The sequence below is a fragment of the Balaenoptera acutorostrata genome, chromosome 7 (genome assembly GCF_949987535.1).
Source record: "Balaenoptera acutorostrata chromosome 7, mBalAcu1.1, whole genome shotgun sequence".
NCBI lineage: Eukaryota > Metazoa > Chordata > Mammalia > Artiodactyla > Balaenopteridae > Balaenoptera > Balaenoptera acutorostrata.
The window spans coordinates 104,507,683-104,530,797 of NC_080070.1; the positions used below are offsets into that span (position 1 = coordinate 104,507,683).

Consider the following 23,115-nt stretch of genomic DNA (forward strand, 5'->3'; position numbering starts at 1 on the left):
CAGGCAGTAGTGATCAGTGAGGGACAACTATGAAAGGAAGGGAAGAGGCAGAAAGACTATAAAATGATGATAGGAGAGTTCAGAGTTCTACCTTCTAGGGCTATTGAATCCAGGGAAAACTGCCCTGAATTCATAATTCAGACTCTGAGCACAGGATAATAGTTGATCATTATGATACTGCGTTATCAAGAAAAAACAATTTTTTGTGAGACATAAAATTCTGAACTCAAAATCTTCATCGACGAATAAACTCATTTTGCTGATAAAATTTTAAAAAAAATAACTTTGTCGAATACAACTCAAAAATTAAAATACCATCCTATTCTAATACTGCTTCTGGTGGCTGAGTTGCTTATTTCTCATTGATTATTGTCTTGTTGAGAAATTCCCGTGGTTATTATTTTTCTTGATGTGTGTATATTGAGTGGTAAGTATAATAAGGTACTTGGTAAATAGTAGGTATCACTCACTGATGATTTTGGGAGGTAATCTATGCAGTTAGAACTTATCATCTCTTATAACTTTAGCTGAATTACCAGGGTTTTCCTATCTTGGATGTGTTAAGTTTTATCACAACTTGACTAGCACATTCTGGTCCACTTCCCCTGCTATCAGTTGTTAAGTATTTTAAGAATGTTGTTATTAGGCTAAGTGAAACATAGTTTAAATTTTCATATAAAAATATATGTGAATACTTTTAAGATTATCTAGTTAACAGTTGCTTGCTTTCTCTTAAATTAGGAAGTAAAAGAAGAGGATTGTATTACTCCAGAAGTAGTTTAGGTTTCAGCCTTCATCTGATTTTCCTCCAAATCCCAGCTGTTCACTTGGTTGCTCTTTGGCTATAAGTAGTGACATAACTACTGTCCGTTATTCTCATGAGTTTAAACTGTATCTAATTTTATTACATCTTTAAAGCTTTGATACAAATATTGACAATTTGTTCTTCAATCAAAAAAGATGAGTTAAAATGCACAGTCCAGAATATTTATGGGGTCTTTTTTTGGTTGTTTAAAACCTAGTAGTAATCCTTGTCAGTGCATTACTACCACAGAGAACTGTAAGACAGTAAGCTTATCTTAGTGAAATTTTAGTAACTTCAAATGAAGAAGTTTTTTTTTATAAATTTATTTTTATTTATTATTTTTTTTTGCTGCGTTGGGTCTTTGTTGCTGCATACGGGTTTTCTCTAGTTGTGGCGAGCAGGGGCTACTCTTCGTTGCGGTGTGTAGGCTTCTCATTGCGGTGGCTTCTCTTGTTGCCGAGCATGGGCTCTAGGCGCGTGGGCTTCAGTAGTTGTGGCTCACGGGCTTAGTAGTTGTGGCTCGCGGGCTCTAGAGTGCAGGCTCAGTAGTTGTGGCGCATGAGCTTAGCTGCTCCGCGGCATGTGGGATCTTCCCGGACCGGGGCTCGAACCCTTGTCCCCTGCATTGGCAGGCGGATTCTTAACCACTGCGCCACCAGGGAAGTCCCCCTGAAGAACAGTTTTGTCGTGCAGTATAGAATGTATATCATCACCTGACAGATTTGTGCAAAATGTAGGAAACCCAATTTCTGCTTATAAATTACTTTTTGCTGTTTCTTTATTGATAAATCAAGAAGTATGATATTACCAGGCTTCCTTAAATCTTAAAAATGTGAAGTGCTCTTTGGTTTAAAATACTGATAATAATTGTAACATCATTTGGGTTCAGAACTCTTTTTTTAACTTAATGTCAGTATAAAATGTTATCAGTTACAATAAAATGCTTGGGCCAAGGATAAACAGCAGCAGATTTCCTTTTTGTAGCTTATTTTTGTTATATTAGTCAATAAACCTATGTTTTAAATCTGTGTCACAGTGTGGGAGGTCGGGCAGTTGGGTTCAGAAAGAAGCATTCCCTTTTAAGGCAGTCATATGAAAGAAATTTTGAGATGAAAGTTGTTACTAGTACGTGTTTTCTTCATTCCGAAATTGGGACATGATGGCAATAATGGTCTCATAAACGAAGTGAGAAAGGGAAGAAAGTAATTGAGAGGTTTTTTTCCTTTAGAAATTATCATTTGTTTTGTTTGTTTTTTGTTTAATATTTGAAGCTGATAGACATCCATTTATTCTCAGTAGAGTTTATTTTGGGGGAGACAGTAGGTATCGTGATAGGAACATAGAGTTTGTTTGATAAAATGTTTATTGAATGGGGACTTCCCTGGTGGCGCAGTGGTTAAGAATCCACCTGCCAATGCAGGGGACACGGGTTCGATCCCTGGTCCGGGAAGATCCCACATGCCGCAGAGCAGCTAAGCCCGTCCGCCACAACTACTGAGCCTGCGCTCTAGAGTCCATGAGCCACAACTACTGAGCCCGCGTGCCTAGAGCCCGTGCTCCGCAACAAGAGAAGCCACCACGATGAGAAGCCCACGCACCACAATGAAGAGTAGCCCCTGCTCGCCGCAGCTAGGTGCAGCCAAAAATAAATAAATTTATTTTTTAAAAAAAGATTGCCACAATCAAGTTTAAAAAAATGTTTATTGAATGAATAACCAGGCACTGTGCTAGACACGTACGAGGACAGGCACTTAACCTAGGCTTAAGGAACAGGGAGCGCTTTCCAGAAGTGACCGCAAAGAGGATGAGTTAGGAGTTTGGTAAAAGAGATCTGTCAGGTTGAGTTGGACATTGAGTGTTCAGACCAGGGAATAAAATTCATTCTGTGCCTTTAGAGTGAGTGAGGTGTATTTGTGAGGTGTGAGGAAAGGAAGTAAAAAGGGCCCGAGGGGAGAAGGTTGGGAGGGTTGTGGGCAGATCTTAAAGCCCCTCATCTCAGGCCCCTTGGGAGCCATTGAAAACATATAAGAAGCATCATGATCAGATTTGCCTTTTGACTGTTCTCTGCAGCAGTGCTTCTGAGATTATCTCTGATGAAGGACCATTTTTAAAATTTTCTATACATAGCAGACTGATACTTTTATAAATTACAATAAAAAATAAATTACTAGAAAAATGAAATTTAAAAAAGACAGAAAACAAGCCCATTTTAAAAACTAAATTGAACAAACATAAAATTACTGTCAAGTTCCTCTATAAGTTTCTAAATGTATACTCTCAAATTTTTTCTTTCCTATTCATGAACTAGTTATGCTTTGAGCACCTCTCCTGCAGAGGAGTAATCTCTGTTTGATCATGTACCCCATCAGTACAGAATTCTAGAAACTCCTGTGTGTGTATTTACTTTTAAATCATATAATGTACTACTGTGCAGTTATATGATATGCACTGTACACTGTAAATAAATACAAAGATACAAAGAGATTGTATAAGCTATTTTAAATTAAAAATTTTTATTTTTACTAGTAAAAATATACTTTGCACCAAAATACTGTTTAGTGAGAGCGGTGTAGTTGAATATGCTTCGTTACAGCTTTTCTTGGTTCATTCAATAAAACAAATAGTATATTAAATCGTCATATATATAATATTTTAAATACATACAATTTCTATTTGTCAATTATACTTCAATAAAGCTGGAAAAATTAAAGAATAAATTATCTAGGCCCTCTTCCAGATGCTGCCAGACCATAATATATACAAAAATCCCTGCAGACATGGAGTCTTCTTTCTAGCGTAGGTTAACACTTTGTGATGTGGGGATTGAAAGGCCTGGTTTTAGGGTTGAGTTTGTTTTATATTTGTTTTAATGGCCGCCATAGTTGAAATAAATGCCTTATAAAGTATATAGATCAAAATGGGAGAATTATGTTGTTGGTTGTGTTTTCTTTTTTTTTTTCTTTTAATAAATTTATTTATTTATTTATATTTTTATTTATGGCTGTGTTGGGTCTTCGTTTCTGTGCGAGGGCTTTCTCCAGTTGCGGAGAGCGGGGGCCACTCTTCATCGCGGTGCACGGGCCTCTCACTATCGCGGCCTCTCTAGTTGCGGAGCACAGGCTCCAGACGCGCAGGCTCAGTAATTGTGGCTCACGGGCGTAGTTGCTCCGCGGCATGTGGGATCTTCCCGGACCAGGGATCGAACCCGTGTCCCCTGCATTGGCAGGCAGACTCTCAACCACTGCGCCACCAGGGAAGCCCGGTTGTGTTTTCTTAATAATAGTCCTCAGTTTTCAATTTTATCCAACAGTTAATTAAAACAGATTTTTAATGAAATATGTCTTGCTAATTTTCTTTTTCCTTGATGTCAGTCAGTTCTTGAAACGCATCAAAATGTCTTCCCTTTTTTTGTGTCTGTATTTTTAATAAATGTTTTCAAAATCCAGTGAAACTGCAGTTTTAAACAGGTTAGGAATTAGTTTTCAAATTGGTGTTCAGGTGAGATTATCTTTTTAAAGTGGGCACATTTACAACAGTAAAAGCTTGCCAAGTCCTCGTGTATCCATTCACTAATACCACACTGTCTTAATTACTGTAGCTCTCTAATAAGTCTTCCTAGTCAGTTGAGTAGGAGTCAGCAAACATTTTCTTAAAGGGCCAAACATTAAATGTTACAGGCTTTGCAGGCCAAATGGTCTGTTACAACTACGCACCTCAGCTATTGTAAACAGAAAGCAGCCATAGACAATACATAAATAATTTGAGGTGACTATGTCCCAGTAAAACTTTATTTACAAAAAGAGGCATTTTGCTGTGAACCTAAACTGCTCTAAAAAAATAAAGTCTGTTGAAAAGAAACAAAGGCAGAAGAAACAGCATCACTTTTTTGTTCTTCCTGCCGAAGATGTGTAACCTGAATCTAATCATCAGGCAACTCAGTTAAGGGACGTACTACGAAATAATTGGCCAGTAATCTTCAAAACTGTCAAGTTCATGAAAGTCAAAGAAAGTCTGAGGAATTGTTCTAAACTGAAGGTGACCAAAGAGAAGTGACAACTAAATGCAACACGTGATTTTAACCCAGTGCAGAATCTTGGATAGGGTCTGAGGATTCTCTGGTAGAAATGTGTTAATGCTTATTTCCCAATGGTGATGGCTATATTATGGTTTGTAGGAGACTGTCCTTGTTTGTTGGAAATAAATGCAAAGGTGTTCAGATGAGATTGAGTATCGCTATCAGCAGCTTACTCTCAAATGGCTCAGGGAAAAAATGTTTTTGTGTTGAACTTGCAACTTTTCTATAAATTTGAGACTGTTTCAACATTTTAAAATATATATATATCATTAAAAGTAAATAAAATAGATTTGTTCCAGAAAAAAAAAAAAACAGGCAGTCTAGTTTGACAACCTCCTACATACTTTGATGCTGTTTTGGATGTTCTTGGTGTTACTGTTTCCATACAAATTTTAAAATCAGTTTATCAACTTCCACAAAAAACGCTGCTTGGATTTTTATTGGAATTGCATTGACTTTATAGATAAATTTGGGGAGGACTGACATTTTTGCAGTAATGAGAGTTCCAGTGCGTAAACATGACCTAAAGCAGTACTTAGGTCTTCTTTAAATTTTCTTAGCAATGTTTTGTAGTTTTCTATGTAAAGTTCTTTGTGGTTGCCATCCTCTAAAATGCCCACCAGAGATTTCTGCCTCTTGGTATTCACACACACCCGTTTGTATAGGGTTCTCTTTCATGTTGAATAAGGCTGACCAAATGACAGTGCGTGCCTTCCAAGACTAGATCATAAAAGACACTGCAGCTTCAGCCTTGCTGTCTTGGGATCATCCATCTGGAGGAAGCCAGCTATCATGTTATGAGGACATTCAAGCAGCCCAGTGAAGAGGCCCAGCTGGTGAGGAACTCTGAGGCCTCCCGCCACCAGCCTCGTGAGTGAGCCCTTTTGGGAGCAGAGCCTCCAGCGCTAAGCCTTCAGATAACTGCAGCCTGCCAGCATCCTGACTGCAGCCTCATGAGAGTCCCTGAGCTAGCACCCCCTAGCTAAGCTAAGCGGCTCAAACTCTAAGATAATGGAGGTTTCTTATTTTAAGCCACTAAGTTTTAGAGTAATTTTTATGGAGCAATAGATAACTAGTATAGATATGTACATTGTTTTTTAACTTTTAAATTCTATGTAATTATTTTTTTGTTTGTTTCCACGATTTTTGTGGTGAAATACACTAACATAACATTTACCATCTTGACCATTTTTAAGTGTACAGTTTAGTGGCATTAAATACGTTCACATTGTTGTGCAACCATCACCACAAACCGTCCATCCTCGTAACTCTTTTCATCTTGCAAAACTGAAAGTGTGTATTCCTTAAACAATAACTCTCCATTCTCCCCTCCCCCTAGTCCCTGGTAACCACCATTCTACCTTCTGTCTTTATGATTTTGACTATTCTAAGTATCTCATATAAGTGGAATCATACAGTATTTGTCTTTTTGTGACTAGCTTATTTCACTTAGCCCAGTGTCCTCAAGGTTCATCCATGTTGTAACAGACTGCAGAATTTCCTTGCTTTTCATGTTGAATATTATTCCATTGTATGTATACACCACATTTTGCTTATCCGTTCATCCACTGATGAACACTTGGGTTCCTTCCATGCTTTAGCTATTCTGAACAATGCTGCTATGAACATGGGTGTACAGATACCTCTTTGAGACCCTGCTTTCTTTTTTTTTTTTTTTTTTTGGCAGAGATGGCAGGGAGTAAGACCCTGCTTTCAATTCTTTTGGGTATATATACCCACAAGTAGAATTGCTGGATCATATGCTAATTCTATTTTTAACTTTTTTAGGAACCACCATACAGTTTTCCATAGTAGCTGTACCATGTTACATTCCCAAGAAGAGTGCACAGGGTTTCAATCTCTCCAAATCCTCACCAACACTTATTTTCTGTTTTTGTTTTTTGGTTTTGGGGGAGGGGGGATTGCAGTAGCAGCTGTCCTAATAGGTATGAAGTTATTCAGTTATTCTTGAGCCCAAGTGGATGATGTTGCCATTCACTGACATGAGGAGCATAGGAGAAAGAACAGGTTATTTTAATCATTTTGAGTTGGGGTTCTCTGTGAATATCCAAGTGGATATGAGCTGCAGCAGTTGGAAGCAGATGGGCTCTATTCACATCTCTACTCAGCTGGTTAATATTCAAGGTGCATAATGCCTTGCTCAGTCTTGAGTCTTGTTTTTTTTAATCTATCTGATGCCTGCCTTATAGAATCATTTTGATAAATACCATAAAATATTAGAATACAGTAGGCATTCATCCACAAATTTTAGCATCTTTTCCTTTAAAAAAATATGCAGGAATAGCTATTAGTTTATATTCAGAAATATAACTGAGTATTCCTATTAGCTTATGAGCAGATTTTTTCTAGTAGGAAATCTACATAGCCTCTGCCCTTATGGGACTTACTGTGAATTCTGGAAATATCCTTCATAATGACCTATGACTCAGCTATAAAGATAATTTTTTATAACTATACTAGAGGTAGAGTACAGCTAGTTGTCTGTCTAATCAAGATTCCTTCAGTTTCTGTGGCAATCTCAGATATGTTGTGTCCTTGAACTAAAACTTGTGGTATATGGTACATTGGAAATAGCGTAGGTTTGGGGGTTCATAGACCTATATTTGAATTCTTGCTCAGCCATTTATTAGCTGTGTGACCTTATACATGTTACATAACTTTTAGGGACTCATTTACATGGTCTTCTACAAAAATCTGAAAAGATGAAAATTCTTACTTACTTTCCATTGTTATTGTTGGAGACCAGAAGATAACTTTTTCCATATCTAGCATAACACCTTGGACATTTTAAGCCCTTAAATAAGTGTTTGTTTCACTTCTGTGTCACCAGCTTATCAGCTGGTATGACACTTCTATAAAGCATGACATTTCTTCCAGGAAGTCAAACTTGTACTTCCCCATCAACACACCTTTATGGAAGTGTGGGTTTGAGGAGCATCTGTCATCGCATAAGCCTCTGAAGTTATATGTAAAATTTTGGAAGTTTGTAGATTTTAAAGGGGTCCAAGACTCCTGGTTCAGTCGTCATTTTACAGATCTGAAAACCATGGTCGTCAGAGGTTAGTAAGTGTCAGAAAAACTAAAGTCTTCAGAGGCTAGTATGCGGCAAAATCTAGGTGCATTGACTCGTATTCCAGTCTTTCTGCTGTAAGTTATCAGGGACTTTGATTATGTTTTACAAACACTATGGAAATGGAAATAGAGAAAAAAGTTAATATACACAATTTGTTTTGCTAATAAGTTTCCCATCAACTTTGAAAATGGTTTGTTTTTTGGTTTGGGGGTTTTGTTTGTTTTGGGGGGGTTTTTGTTTTTGGTCTCTTTTCACAGTTAACTCATTCAACAAATATTTCTTAAGGACTTAACTATGTGTCAGGTACTAAGTTAATGGAGATGTAACAGTAAACAAAGAAAAATCCCCTGTCCTCATGGATATTATATTCTACAAGGGGGAGTCCTAATGGATATGAGGGAGTGAGCCATGTGTTTATCTTCTAGTAGAAGGAATGGCAAGATAATTTAGGACCTTATCGACCATTGTGAGAATTTTATTCCGAGTAACATGGGGAGTATTCTCAGGAGTGGATATAGTTTGAGGGTAGAGCCTACAAATTTGCCAGCAGATCAGATGTGGCCTGTGAAAGAGGAGTCGAATGATTCCAATGGTTTTGGTCTGAGCAACTCGAAGAATGGGTTGCCATTTACTGATAAAGAGAAAAAAAAAACCCAAAAGTGATCAAGGTATCTTGGAAGTCAAAAAAAAAAATTTATTTTAAGAAAGAGGGAGTGATCATCTGGGTCAACTGCTGCTGCTAAGTGAAGTATAATGAAGATTGAGAATTGATGGTTGAATTTAGTGATTTGAAGATCATTGGTGACCAAGCCTGATAAGAGCAGGCTTAGGAGAGGAAAGAAGCAGAATTCGATACAGTGAGCTCAAGAAATGGAAGCAGGGTTGAGAATTTTTGTTTTGTTTTTTAAGATAGGAGAATAACATGTTTGCATCCAGTAGAGAGGGACAAATTGATGCATGGAAGGGTGGGGGATTTCTGGAACAGTATCTGTTGAGTCAGCTAGAGGGAATGGGATATCCTGCACGAGCTTACTGGGGTCTTGGATCAGTTTCCTTTATAGCAGGGGTTGGCAAGCCACAGTTCTGGAACCAAATTCAGTCTACTGCCTGTTTTTGCAATAAAGTTTTATTGGAACACAGCCACGCCCAATTATTTAGATATTGTCTATGGCTGCTTTCAAACTGCAGCAGCAGGGGTGAGTAGTTGCTCCTGAGAAGCCTAGAATATTTACCATCTGGCTCTTTACAGGAGTTTGCTGACCCTAGCGTTACAATAGCTGAAAGAGAAGATGCGATGGAATATGAGTGGGGGAGGGGAAGAAGTAAAAGGCACATCTAAGGGACTGAACATTTTGCAGAGGTATTCAGATATCTTTTCTGATTTGGGTCAGACCAAGAAGGAAATCAGAATCTTGAATCTGAGCAAAATGAGTTATAGCCCAGGTGCTTTTTCCCTAAGGTAGCTTCTTTAAAGGGCTCCAGTCTCCAAAGCTGTAAGCTGTATATAGTCAGCTATTGCTGCATTACAAATGCCTGCAACCTTAAAACAACGAACATTTATTATCTCACAGTTTCTGTGGGACAGGAATCAGAAGTAGCTTAGCTGTATGGTTCTGACTCAGAGTCTGTCCTGAGGCTGTAATCAAGGTGTCAGCCAGGACTGCGGGCACCTGAGGCTTGTCTAGGTCTAGAGGGTCAGCTTCCTGTCCTGCTCACATGGTTGTTGGTAGGCGGCTTCAGTTCCTTGCCACGTGGGCTTCTCACATAGGACTGCTGATAGGACGGCATGGTTTCCCATGTAGACAGTAATGAGAGAGGCTGTCCAGGATGCAGTTCTCAGTCTTTTATTACCTTTTCTAGGAAGGGATAGGCCTTCATTTCTGCTGATTACATTGATCACACAGATCAAGGCTGGTACGATACGGGAAGACAACACGGGGGTGTGACTATGGGGGGAGGGGGCTGTTGGGACTCAGCCTGGAGGCTGACTACCGCAGACCCACTTGAGTGTCCACAGAATCCTGTGCATTACGCTGTGTGCTTCCAACTTCGCTGTGTGTGACCAATGTCTTCACGATTGCCCACAGCAGTTTTCAGCAGTTTGATTCTATTAAAGCCCATCCACACTGTTTTAAATATTTTTTCTTTTTTACTAAGCTTTTCATTTCTGATTACAAGAGTAATCTTCATAGTAAAATACTATGAATAGAGATAAATGAAAAGCCCTGGAAATTAATTTTTCATGTTTCCCTGTTTGGATTACTCTTATTCAATTATTTTGCTATCTAATGTTTTTCCTGTTTGTACTAATACATATCTGTTTAAAAAGCTCATACATAAATACTGTGTGTAAGCTACTTCGCATATTTTGTGAACATTTTTCAGTGTCATTCGGTACTCAGTGTCACTTTTTAATGATTGCTTTGTAATTCCATTATATGTTTAGTCATAATTTAATCCTTCATTTTTTATTATTATGGATGTGACAGTAAATATCCTTGTCATTAATTCTCTATGACAACCATGGTTATGTTAACCATTTTTTAAAACAAATATCGGTTTTTACTAATAATTCACAAAAAACCCCCCAGCAAAAGCAATAACTGTAGGTATAGCTTTGTAGTTTTTATATTAGTTTTTAACTAGAACCATGGTGGGGCTTCTGTACTGAGGGTCCATGGACTTTATCGGGTTCTCAAAGTGGACTGGGATATTTACGTCCTTGGTTAATTTGTGAAAATAGTTCAGTCACTATAAACATAGCTTACATAAATAAACCTACTGGGCTGGGTATAAGAACAGAGCATGTCTAGTACATATATAACCCTTTAATACATATATACGGTAAGAAGCAAGAAGTTTTGTAGAGATTTGCAACTTGCTATAGTGATTTTAGTAAATGACCTTATTATCAGAAGATTAAATTCCTTTGTAGTCAAATGTTATATAACATTGACATGGTCGTATTAATTTATTAAGAAAATTGCATGAAGTATCAGCTCAGCTCAGCAGAATTATCTCTGACAACTCCATTTTATTTTTTTCAGGGTTTCTTTTTCAACATTAGTCTCGTAAAAGTTAACTTAGCCTCTGAGACCAGTGTTCAATTTGTCCATAATGCATAATACATTGTAATTCCAGGTAATACAACAAAGCGTTATCAGATATGGGAGCAGTCTGCCTGTCTCCTTTGCTGTCTCTCCTTTCCCTGCCCATCCCCTCAATCCACAGTTCTTAACTGGGGTTCCTATTCTTCCTCCAGGAATGCCTCAGAATTTTATCAATACTGATTACCTGTTCTCCAAAGTCATTTTCAAGAGTTTAATTTCTTTTTCAAATGTGTATGTACATACTAGTTATCTGCTAGATCCTGGGCTAAATGGTGGGATTACAGAATTGGGGGGGGGGAGCTCTTCGCTACTGAAAAGCTCCCAATAATTAATGTGATGAGAAGCACCGGAAGAAGTTTTGTCCAGAATGCTCTGGAACCAACGAGGAATCGCCCACCCAGGCCTGGATAGCAGTCGGAAGGCTGGGAATGCTACACAGAAGAGGTTCTGTTTAGGGACTTCCCTGGTGGTCCAGTGGTTAAGACTCTGCGCTTCCAATGCAGGGGACGCGGGTTTGATCCCTGGTCAGTGGCACATGCAGAGTGGCGCGGCCCCCCCCCCCCAAAAAAAAAACAAAGAAAGGTTCTGTTTAGGTAGCATCCTTTCCTTACACATTTACATCACCCTATGAAGCAAAAATGTTTTAACTGAAGATGTTTTTATTGAGTTGTATGGATCAGGAACTTCTTTCACCACTGATTTAATATGATATCAAATATGATGAAATCGGTCATCCTAGAAATAGCTAAAATGTGTATTTATAGATTAAGAAGGAATTTAAATTTAATCAGCTCAGTCTCCACCACCTCCCTTTCTTTCTCTGTTTGAATTCTTTGATGGGAGCTTACAGACACTTCATTTCATTTTTGAGATCCTGCCAGTGAGCCAAAATCGTCTTTCTTTCTCTTTTCCTCAGTAATTTTAGTTTTAAATTCTAAAAATTTTCTCCCCATCTGTGGCTTACCTTCCATTTTCTTTTTGACAGGGAAATTTTAAAAAAATTATTAACTTAATCCATTTGATGTATTTCAAAAGGCTCAATACTTTTCTTCATTTATCGGTGGAAGAAGTTCGAAATTAACTTTAAAAAAATCATCAAATGGCAAACAGATTTCCTTGAAAGTCACATAGAGAATGCATCCTAGAAAACAGGCTAGTCAAGTTCCACCAATTTTCATGAGTTTCATCAAATATTGGACCTACTCGAGGGTGGGGAGAAGAGGCAATTTTCAAAAAGGACAGTGTTACATGCAACGTTTCCTATACTTCTTCCTAAGAGCACCAGGTGGAGAACATGTTTTCTAAACTAGAAACGTCTAGGACGTGGAATGTGGAATCTTTCTGTCCTCCCCTTAAAGGCTGTCCAATTGTTTAAAAAAAAAAAAAAAAAAAAGACTAAAAACAAACCCCATACTCCTCCCTCCCCCCAAAAACAAGAAAAGGGAAAAAACCCCACTACTCTCCAGAGCAGAACCAGCTTCAGCAATCCAAATTAGTCTGTTACAGTCATCACAAGCATGCCTTGCTTTTAAACACACAAGAAAAAAAATTTAAGCAACAGAACAAAACTAGTACTGATCCAAATTACCGAGACAGAAAAAACCCCCAAAAACTAGTACTTGATGTAGTTCAATTTAGTACCAGTTCTTCTGGATTTTACTTCTGGTATTATATCTAAGAAAATTGTCTAACTCAAGATCATATGCCTAACTCTATGCTTTCTTCTTGAAGTTTTATAGTTTTAGGTTTTAAATATAGGAATGGTCCATTTTGACTTAATTTTTGTATATGGTGGAAGATATGGATCTAAGTTCATTTTTTTGGCATATGGATATCTAGTTGTCCCAGTATCATTGTTGACAGACTATTCTTTCTTTTCTGCATTGCCTTTTGCACCTTTGTCAACAGGTGTCAAAAACTAAATTCACATGTCCATCAGCAGGTGAATGGATAAACAGAGTGTAGTGTATCCATACAATGGAATGGAATACTGTGCAACAATGCAAGAAATGAGCTATTGATACAGCAGCAACAGGGACGCATCTCAAAATTATGCTGAGAAAGAAGCCAGATAGAGTACATATTACATAATTGTAGAAACTCTAGAAAATGCTAACTTATTTATAGTTACAGAAAGCAGATTGATGTATTGGCGGGGGAGTGGAAGAGAGGGGATTATAATGGGGCAAACGTTTGAATACATGCGGTTTATTATGTTATACCTCAAAGCTGTTACAAATAAAATTCTAAAAAGTATATAGACTAACACAGTAGTTAGATAAACTTTTGATAGCCAGAGTTTTTCTTTTCCCATTCCTTAATCTTTTCTTCATGCTGTAATTGCAGTTTATTATTCCTATTTGAAAAAAGATGTGTGGGTCTGACCATAGCATCCATAAAATGTTGTGATGACTGTAAACTCATTTCAACCACACCTTTTATTTCTATATTCAAGTCATTAATATGTCATGCCAGTCCCTATAGACTCTATTAACCTTCCTTGGTACCACGTTGTTCAGCTACCTACAAATCCACTTTACCTGTTATCATTTAATCCAAACTTCCCCAAATTGTCTACACATATTTCGTTAGTAGAACTTAAAAAATGCATCAGGATTGAGGTATATAAGGTTTAAGGGACAAGCGTAGTAAAGGGGCAGATAACATAGGTAGACAATGTTAAGGAATTTAAATTTTAACCCAAGAGCAATATGGAGTCTGACGAATTTTAAGTAAGCCATGTCAAACTGATTTTACTTTTTATTGTGATAGGTGGTGCTTATATAAAAGGCAGGCGGTGTTAATAATAAGGGGATTTGTGGGGCTTCCCTGGTGGCGCAGTGGTTGAGAATCTGCCTGCTAATGCAGGGGACACGGGTTCGAGCCCTGGTCTGGGAAGATCCCACATGCCGCGGAGCGGCTGGGCCCGTGAGCCACAGCTACTGAGCCTGCGCGTCTGGAGCCTGTGCCCCGCAACGGGAGGGGCCGCGATAGTGAAAGGCCCGCGCACCGCGATGAAGAGCGGTCCCCGCACCGCGATGAAGAGTGGCCCCCACTTGCCGTAACCAGAGAAAGCCCTCGCACGAACCGAAGACCCAACACAGCCAAAAATAAAGAAATAAATAAATAAAGTAGCTATAAAATTAAAAAAAAAAAAAAAAAAAAAAAAAAAAAAAAAAAAAAAAAAAAAAAAAAAAATTTAAAAAAAATAAGGGGATTTGTGTCAGTCCCTTTGGTATTTTAGTTCATACGTATATAGGTTTTGGGGGGCATGGCAAGGTCAAAACCTCTATTCTGATATCTTAAATTTGTTCTCATGCTTTGTACATTATAGTTGCATCCTGTCAACCAAAATATAACTAGCAATTCAGAGTTCAGAACTACTTGAATTTTCTTGCTTCTATTTCTTGGCTTTATGAGAATGACAACTATATTTAGGCCTAAGAATTTAGTCTGCTGGAATTAAACAAATACAGGCCTCATCTGCTCATGCTGGCTGTTTCTCAATATGAAATCTTATAAAATAGCATGTAAGAGCTTTAATTTTTTTTTTTCTTTTCAAACCTTTAGAGTTAAGGTTCACTAATTTGGTTAGTTATAACCATAAGTGTATAACCTCTGTGAGGCCACTACTGATTCTTGATGACAGCAAGAACCCAAAAAGGAAAAAAGGTGATTTATGAATGCTTTGTTGTTACAGAGAGTCTGTTGTAACAGGTCTCTTTGTCTTCATTCAGCACCTGTCACTGCGTAACCAAGACCATGTTTTTGAACACCTGGCGTAACATAAAACTACTAGATCACATTGAAGCCAGTCCCTCAGGAGGTTAGTTAAACTGACTCCATTCGTTGAACGGCCCTCCAGTATGGTGGGTTGGTGGGTGTGGAGACCGACAAGTGGGTACCATTTACTAAGGAGAGCAGACATGCTCAGCCCATCCCTTGAACTGAACCCCGGATCTGGGGATAGAGCAAAACAGTGAGAGCGGGTTAGGGGTATTTGCTTCAAAAGTCATTTGCGAGTACACAGTGATTTCACATCTGGTCTAACTACACTGGCACAGATACATAGAATCTGCTGGATCATACCATCCTGGGTCAGTTCCAGTTTTAACTCTACCACAAATTTCTGTTGAATTTCTGGCAAATGACTTAACTCTTCTCAAGCCCTTGTTTCCTCATCTGAAAAATAAGAGGGCTGGGTTATTATTAAGACTTCTTCCGTGGTTCTTCAGTTGCATTATATTTACCTGACTTTAAAAAATATCTTGCAGTAAAACTTTTAGGTAAAAATGCAAGTAACTTGTTAAAATCATATCACATGTAAAATTGGAAGAAATAGACTAGTATACCAAAGGATATTGTATTGGATGAGGTCTCCAGGAAAATCTCACTTTCTCTGGGGCCTGGACCTTCCAGATGTTCTCTCTTTGATCATGAAATTGTCCTCTCTATTAGCTGAAGCCTGTAACCTTAAATGATATTGAGATTTTAACAACTGTGCTTCTAACCACTGGTTTGAATTTAGGTGCGCATGTTTAATGTTTTAATTTTAAATGTATGATTGGGTGTTTAGTGATACAGTTTGAAAAGACTGGAGGTTTCCTTGTGCATGGGGCTGCTGCCCAGCCTCCGATTCCTGACCATTCCTGACGAGCCATGACTGTACTCAAAAAACTCCTTAAAGAGAGAGCGCACTCCCTTTCTCTCCCCACCCCCGACCCCCAACACCTCCCCCCCTCAGAGGAATAGGACTTGCGTTCTAGTCCGTTTTCCTGCAGTTAAAGACTTGTTGGAAATTACTGAGAAGGGTGGTCCCTTCCTTGACCACATAAATTGCTAAATGCGGAACTTGTTTTAAATTAACGTTCTCCAGTCTCTTCTCCTGCCACCATCAATCCATGTGTAACCCCCAGTGGTCTTGATCCCAAGCATAACAATAATTTGCCCTATGGCATCACCCCTGATTCAGCTCTCCTCTTTCTCAACTGCCTCTCTGTCCCCCTCACCTCCCCATACAGAGTCTAGGTTCATTTCTGCCCACCTGTTGCCTGGTGTTATCAGACTTTCAACAACAGGTATAAAGAACTTAGTGCCTGGTACAAAGTCATACAGCATTCAGTAAGTGTTCGCTGTTTTTAATCCTTGGCCACTTTCTATTAGGTGAATCATATGAAATTGCTATTTTTGTATGTAAAAAAGGAAATCTCATGTTGGCAGTTTGATATGGTTCAACTTTATAGATATACATACAGAGTGATGATTCCTAACCAGGATGCAATTAGAATTATCTAGGCAGCTTTTTACAAAATACATAGACACTGTCCCCATCTTAGACCAGTGAATTGGAATTCCTGCTTAAAACCACCTGTGGAGAGAATCTTCCCTTCAGGTCATTTTTCTTTTACCGTAGAAGTTTTGTTTTGTTTTGTTTTTAATACAGACTTGTATGTTTTTCATATAGTCCATTGTCTGGTCATGAACTGAAACTTTAGTTTTATGACTCTACAAATTAGTGTCATTTTTAACTTTAAGATATGATCAAATCTCAAATTAAGATTTATCAGTACTCAATCTTGGGAAGAAAAATCTAGGTGCTACAAGATGTTTTCATGATTTTCAGGGAATTCCAGAGTCTTTTTTTTCCTCTCCTAGTTTGTAACTACTTCACATTATCTTTCATATAACTTAAACTTAGAATTTTGTACTTTTCCAATACACTTTTGCCTTTTCATGAAGAAGAGAATGAACAGCAGTAAGCTGGCTACAGTTCAGTATTAACTTACCCTGACTCACATGACTCACAATGCAGCTTACCTACATGATTCATAATTGTAATATAGCCGAGAGAAAATGGGATCAGTTTCTTTGAACAGTAGCTATCTCCCTTTGCTGATGTTAACTTGTGTATTGTGCTCTTATTATTAACCAGTGTTTTGAAGTCTCTGGGTAAGTAGGTGCTAGATAAGCCCAAAATTATGAGCAGAATTTTTCGCTTCATTCACTGGCAGCCATAGACAAGAATATTAAAACCCAGAAAAGAGAATTCAGAGCTATTTTTCTTCCTCCCACTATCACCTTCTCTCTAATTTGCATTCCCTACACATGAAATGTGCTTGCTTTAGTGGCATATATACTTTTTTAAAATACAGAGAAGTTGAGTGTGGCCCCCGTACAAGAATGGCTCTCAAATCTGTGTGGGAAGCATTTCATTAGAAGCGCGTATGTACACGAACAGTGGGCAGCCTCTGGTGTCTGCCTTAGAAAAGATTTTATCAGGAGGGAGTACTGAATTTTTCTGATGCCTTTTTCTTTTCTCTTTTGTTGATTATGTGGCTTTTCTCATTGGGCCTAATCATGTGATTATATTATTTTATGCCATTCTTAATATTAAGTTATTACTGTATTCCTGGGATAAAACACATTTAACTCTAATGAATTATTCTTTTATTAAGAAGTAAAATTCGGGTGTTTGTATTTTATGAAATTTCTGTGTTCATAATGCAATTATAATATGGCTTCTTTTGGTATGACTATTGCTCTTTCAGTACCACTGACTTTTTTTTTAACTTTTTATTTTATATTGGAGTATTGTTGATTAACAATGTTGTGTTAGTTTCAGGTGTACAGCAGAGTGATTCAATTATACATATACATGTATCTATTCTTTCTTCAAATTCTTTTCCCATTTAGGTTGTTATTACCCAAATAAAATGATTTCTGTAGCTTTTCTGTGCCACCCTTGAGAATTATCTTTTTATGTTTAAAAGAAATTGTGTCTAAAGCCATCTGTGCCCTAAGCCTTGTAAAAAAGCTCATTCTTAACCATTTTCTTCCATAGTGGTAGTGAAGTTTAGGTGGTAAACACTTAGGATCTGAATTTTTAAAAATCCTGGCTCCACATCAGCAGTGTGATTTGGGGCACCTTTTTTTAAATAAATTTATTTATTTATTTATTTATTTTTGGCTGTGTTGGGTCTTCGTTTCTGTGCGAGGGCTTTCTCTAGTTGCGGCAAGTGGGGGCCACTCTTCATCGCGGTGCGGGGGCCTCTCACTGACGTGGTCTCTCTTGTTGGGGAGCACAGGCTCCAGACGCGCAGGCTCAGTAGTTGTGGTTCATGGGCTTAGTTGCTCCGCGGCATGTGGGATCTTCCCAGACCAGGGCTCGAACCCATGTCCCCTGCATTGGCAGGCAGATTCCCAACCACTGCGCCACCAGGGAAGCCCTGGGGCACCTTTTAAAAAGCTCTGTGTGGCTCAATTTTTTCACCTGTAAAATGTGGATAATAGTTATAAAGAAGCCTTGAGAGTTTCATGAGATAATTAGTAGTTGAAAAAGTATCTCAATAAATGAAAATATTATTTATTTTCCTCCAATGTTGTTGTCCCATCTCCAGGTATTATGATTTTTTAAATCTCCTTTTTTCTCTTCTTTTCTGCTCTCCTCAGAATTTTTCTCCAGTTTCTTGAGCCATATGACTGGTTGAATGCTTTGTATAAGATAGTCCTAGAAGAAGATAAAAATTCAAAAATATTAACAGTGGATGATAGGACGACACAGGTGACTTTTCCCTTCTTCTCTTTACTCTCCACATTATATACGATGAGCACATGTTACTTTTAGGATCATGAAAAATTGTTGAGGGGGGAGGGAGCTCAAGTCCCATGCATGCATGCATGTATGCTGCATGCGTGTATGGCGTGGTGATCAACACTAACCGTAAGATTAGGACTATTCAACAGCATTCAGCATAGCCCTTGGAAGTGAACCCGTGGTAAACAGGTTTGCAATGGAGAATTTAATTGATAATATTCAAGTTGTCATTAAATGTAAGCTCAGATAATATAGTCATCGTCAGAGGAGGTTTTTAATTTAAAATGACATTTTCTGTATATTTGCTATGCCCTACTTAACAGTGAGCATCTTACAGTACAAACCAAGAGGTTAGCCTGACTGGAGTGGTACGGGGTCCCATGCACAGCAAGTCAGAATTTCAAAGGTTACTAGTTTATATTTTCTTTCTTTCTGCTTTTTTAGCAGCTCCTTGTTATTCCTTTAAAAAGAATTGGCTGTTCAGCCACAGTTCCACAAAGTAGAAACTCAGCAGGTCGTCTATGAAAGAGCTGTAGTAAAGCTTAATTGGTACAAAGGGAGTTTTTTTGTTGCTGTGGAGTTAAACTTTAGCCTTAAATTCCTGGTTTGTTAAAATGGTTTCAGTGCTTAATTTGCAGGGCCATGACTGATCAGTATGCTCCCTTATAAATTGAGTTTTAGCTAAGCAGTCCCAGTGCTGTAAGGAAAACGTTAAAGATAAATCATTTCAACCCTTCTCTGTAGCAACGAACACTACTGGCTCTCCTTTCTCTTCTCTCCCACTTGTGCCTCACTCTTAACTCCTTTTTATGCCAGATATTGCCTAGTCCTAGCTGCTTCCTTATTTGTGATTCTTTGCTCACCCGCATCGGTGGGGACAAAAAAAAGTTGCCTTGTCATTTCAGTAAACAAAGATTGCCATTCTGGTAGACAGTGACTGTTGCCCGCCATCAAGCTCTCAGCCACTGCGGCCACCCCGACGGTGTGCCCTGAGACGAATTCAGGGCGGAGAAAAACACGATACTGGCCCTAGATAGCTAAGGTGCATATCTAAGGAATAATTTCAGTGAGCCCAGACTCTTGCATCTTCCCATACATAGAAAAGCACTAAAATCATTAACTTGAGATGTCTGGTTTTTGTGATTAGCAGTAGTTGTTTCCCCCCCCCCCCCCCCCCCCCCAGCAAAAACTCCTATATATCCTCCCTTGCCTCTTTGGAACAGTTCCTCAGAGCTATCTGAGAGGCTGTCTCCTGGGCTGTCATCCTCAAGAAGGTCCCCAAATAAAACATAACATGCAGCTTTAAGGTTGTGCATTTTCCTTCAGTTGACATCAGGAAACGGATTTATTCTCATAACTGGTACTGAATAAATTGTATTCTTTAAAACTCAGGCTGTTTTTTTTAATTGAAGTATAGTTGCTGTACAGTATTAAATAAGTTACAAGTATACAATGTAGTGATTCACAATATTTAAAGGTCATACTCCATTTATAGTTATTCTAAAATACTGACTATATTCCCCATGTTGTACAATATGTCCTTATAGCTTACTTTATACCTAATAGTTTTATCTCTTATTCCCCTACCCCTATATTACCCCTCCCCCTTCCCTCTCCCCACTGGTAACCACTAGTTTGTTCTTTAAATCTCTGAGTCTGCTTCTTTTTGTTATATTCACTAGTTTGTTGCTTTTTTTTTTTTTACAGTATTTATCTTTCTCCGTCTGACTTCTTAGCATAATGCTCCCCACGTCCATCCATGTTGCTGCAATGGCAAGATTTCGTTCTTTTTTATGGCTGAGTAATATTCCAGTGTGTGTGTAGGTTGCTTCTGTATCTTGGCGATTGTAAATAATGTTGCTATGAACATTGGCGTGCATGTATCTTTTCAAATTAGTTTTTTTGTTTTTATTTGGATATATACCCGGGAGTGGAATTGTTTGGTCATATGGTAGTTCTATTTTTAGTTTTTTGAGAAACCTTTGTACTGTTTTCCATAGTAGCTGCACCAGTTTACATCCTCACCAACAAGGTACAAGGGTTTCCTTTTCTCCACATCCTCACTAACATTTATTTGTTGTCTTTTTGATGATGGCCATTCTAACAGGTGTGAGGTGATGTCATTATGGTTTTGATTTGCATTTCCTTGATGATTAGCAATGTCAAGCATCTTTTCATGTGCCTGTTGGCCATCTGCATTTCCTCTTTGGGAAAATGTCTATTCAGTTCTTCTCATTTTTTAAATTGGGTTGTTTGCTTTTTTTGATGTTGAGTTGTATGAGCTGTTCATATTGAGTTGTATGAGCTATTTATATATGTTGGATATTAATCCCTTATCGGTCATATCATTTGCAAATATTTTCTCCTATTCAGTAGGTTGTCTTTTCATTTTGTCAGTGGTTTCCTTTGCTGTGCAAAAAAGCTGAGGCTAATTTTAATTAGATCTCTTTAATAGAGATATTCATAGTTTCTAAATCTGAAATATTTTGGCATTCCAAATCAAGTCAGCTCTGGATTTTAACTCATCTACAGGGAAAGCCAATAGACTAAATTAATGTGTCCTACTCCTCTGTAGCCCCGACTCCCTGTGAAATGACAGAGAGGAAAAAAATGTAGAGGCGGAAATTTGTAAATCCATAACTGAGAATGGGAACAGATGGAGTGACCATCAGCAAAGCAGACACTTTCAGGTTCCAGAAGACAGAAAACAGATGGCGTTGATGGCTGAACCAGGGTGGAGGAAGCCCCAGCCCAGCATACCCATGAGGGAAACTGCACGTGGAATCTATTTTTCCCCTTAGAGTCCTGAAGAGACTCTAAGCTTGAGTCAGTAGCAACAGAGAGCAGAAGAGATGATAGGACATGGTAGTAATTAAAGGAGGATATATCAAGAGCTAATTGGATATGCTACCCACTCACTCAGCCCATACAAAGATTACACAACATTGGTTACCATGCTAATTTTTGAAATCTACTTTCAAACAAACCTTGTTTTTAAACTCTCAGCCTGAGGAGGACTAGGCGTTCTAATGCAAGAGTTAGTGTTCCAGGGGATGCTCTCCTTATTTTGATGTTTGGAGAAAGATCCTACCTTGTCAACCTGTTCCTTGCCCATGAACCCTGAAGTAAAGCCCGTCCACTAAAATGCCAGTGAGCATAGTCTGTTACCTCTCCTGATCTGTCATGGGAAGTAGATCTACCCAGCAACAGAAGAAACCTGCTACAGTGGACTGGGAAAGCAAGAGGAAAGAAAGCCTAGCCAATGGTGACATGAAAGTATAAAAAGTATAATAGGAGATACTATTGCTAGATTAGTAAAGGATGTGAATTAACAATTCACAAAATAAATAAATACATGGAAAAAATGGTCACCCTCATCATGTAATCAAAGATGTAATTAGAAAAAATGAGATCTTTTCCCCAATATATAATTAGCAGATTTTTTAAAAGAATGCCCATTGCTAATAGGAATGTCGTGAACAGTTGTATAGCAGTTTTGAAAAGCATTGGACAGTATGTCTAATAAACCTTAAACAATCCGTTCATTCATTACAATTCCTTAAAATCTACCTCATGAAAAGCATTTTAAATATAGAAATAGATGGTTATCCATTTAGAATTTAGAAGAACTCCGAACAGCTATGATGTCTTCTATTACAAGAGTTGGTAAATAGACTGCTCTACATCTACAGGATGATTAAATTAAAATTAAATTAAAAAATAAAAATTGAAGCTATGAAGTCAACAAAACAACATAGAAAAAGCAAGTGTGACTTAAGTGGAAAGGGATGCAGGAGGCAGACTGGTGTGTTACAACTTAATACCGTCCTCCCCCACATCTCTGTTACTTTGTTGTAAGATCTCAAAGTCAGGGATTCTGACTTGCTCATCTGTGTACCCACCCTCCCCCCTCCCCCCTTCCCCTCCCCCTCCCCCCCCTCCCAGTGCCTAGCACAGTATCTGACTCTTAATAAATATATGTTGACTCAGAATATGGGCGTAAGAAACAGAAAAGAAATCCAAAAGCAAACCAATAAGATCAGGGAAGCCACTACACAAAGAGAGAGTTAACTTAAATGAAACGTGCATCCCAAAGTGGGATTTAACAGATGTCTTCATGTAAACCAGAGGCCATACTTAGATTCTTTTAAAATATTTCATTTGCTAATGACTGTTTACTGTTAAACTTTTTGTCAGTATTTCTTGTAATATGTAGTTTGATATGTCTTATTCAGTTAATCAAATGCCCTGTTCATTTTTAAGTTGGATCATTCAGGCATGGTTTTTTTTTTTCATTTTTATTTATTTTTGGCTGTGTTGGGTCTTCATTGCGGTGCGCGGGCTCTTCGTTGCAGTGGCTTCTCTTGTTGCAGAGCACGGGCTCTAGGCACGTGGGCTCAGTAGTTGTGGCTCGTGGGCTGTAGAGCGCAGGCTCAG

General features: G+C 38.3%; 1 protein-coding gene across 3 annotated transcripts in view; it reads left to right on the forward strand.

Moving 5' to 3' along the window:
- RALA (RAS like proto-oncogene A) overlaps positions 1-23,115 on the forward strand; it is a 72,699-nt gene that overhangs the window by 16,800 nt on the left and 32,784 nt on the right. Inside the window, exon 2 of one of the 3 annotated variants that reach the window (XM_057550457.1) lies at positions 14,822-14,910. The exons of the other annotated variants lie outside the window; for them this stretch is intronic. The gene's annotated coding sequence lies outside the window, so the exon portion shown is untranslated. The remainder of the gene's footprint in view (positions 1-14,821; positions 14,911-23,115) is intronic. 3 annotated transcript variants of the gene reach the window in all.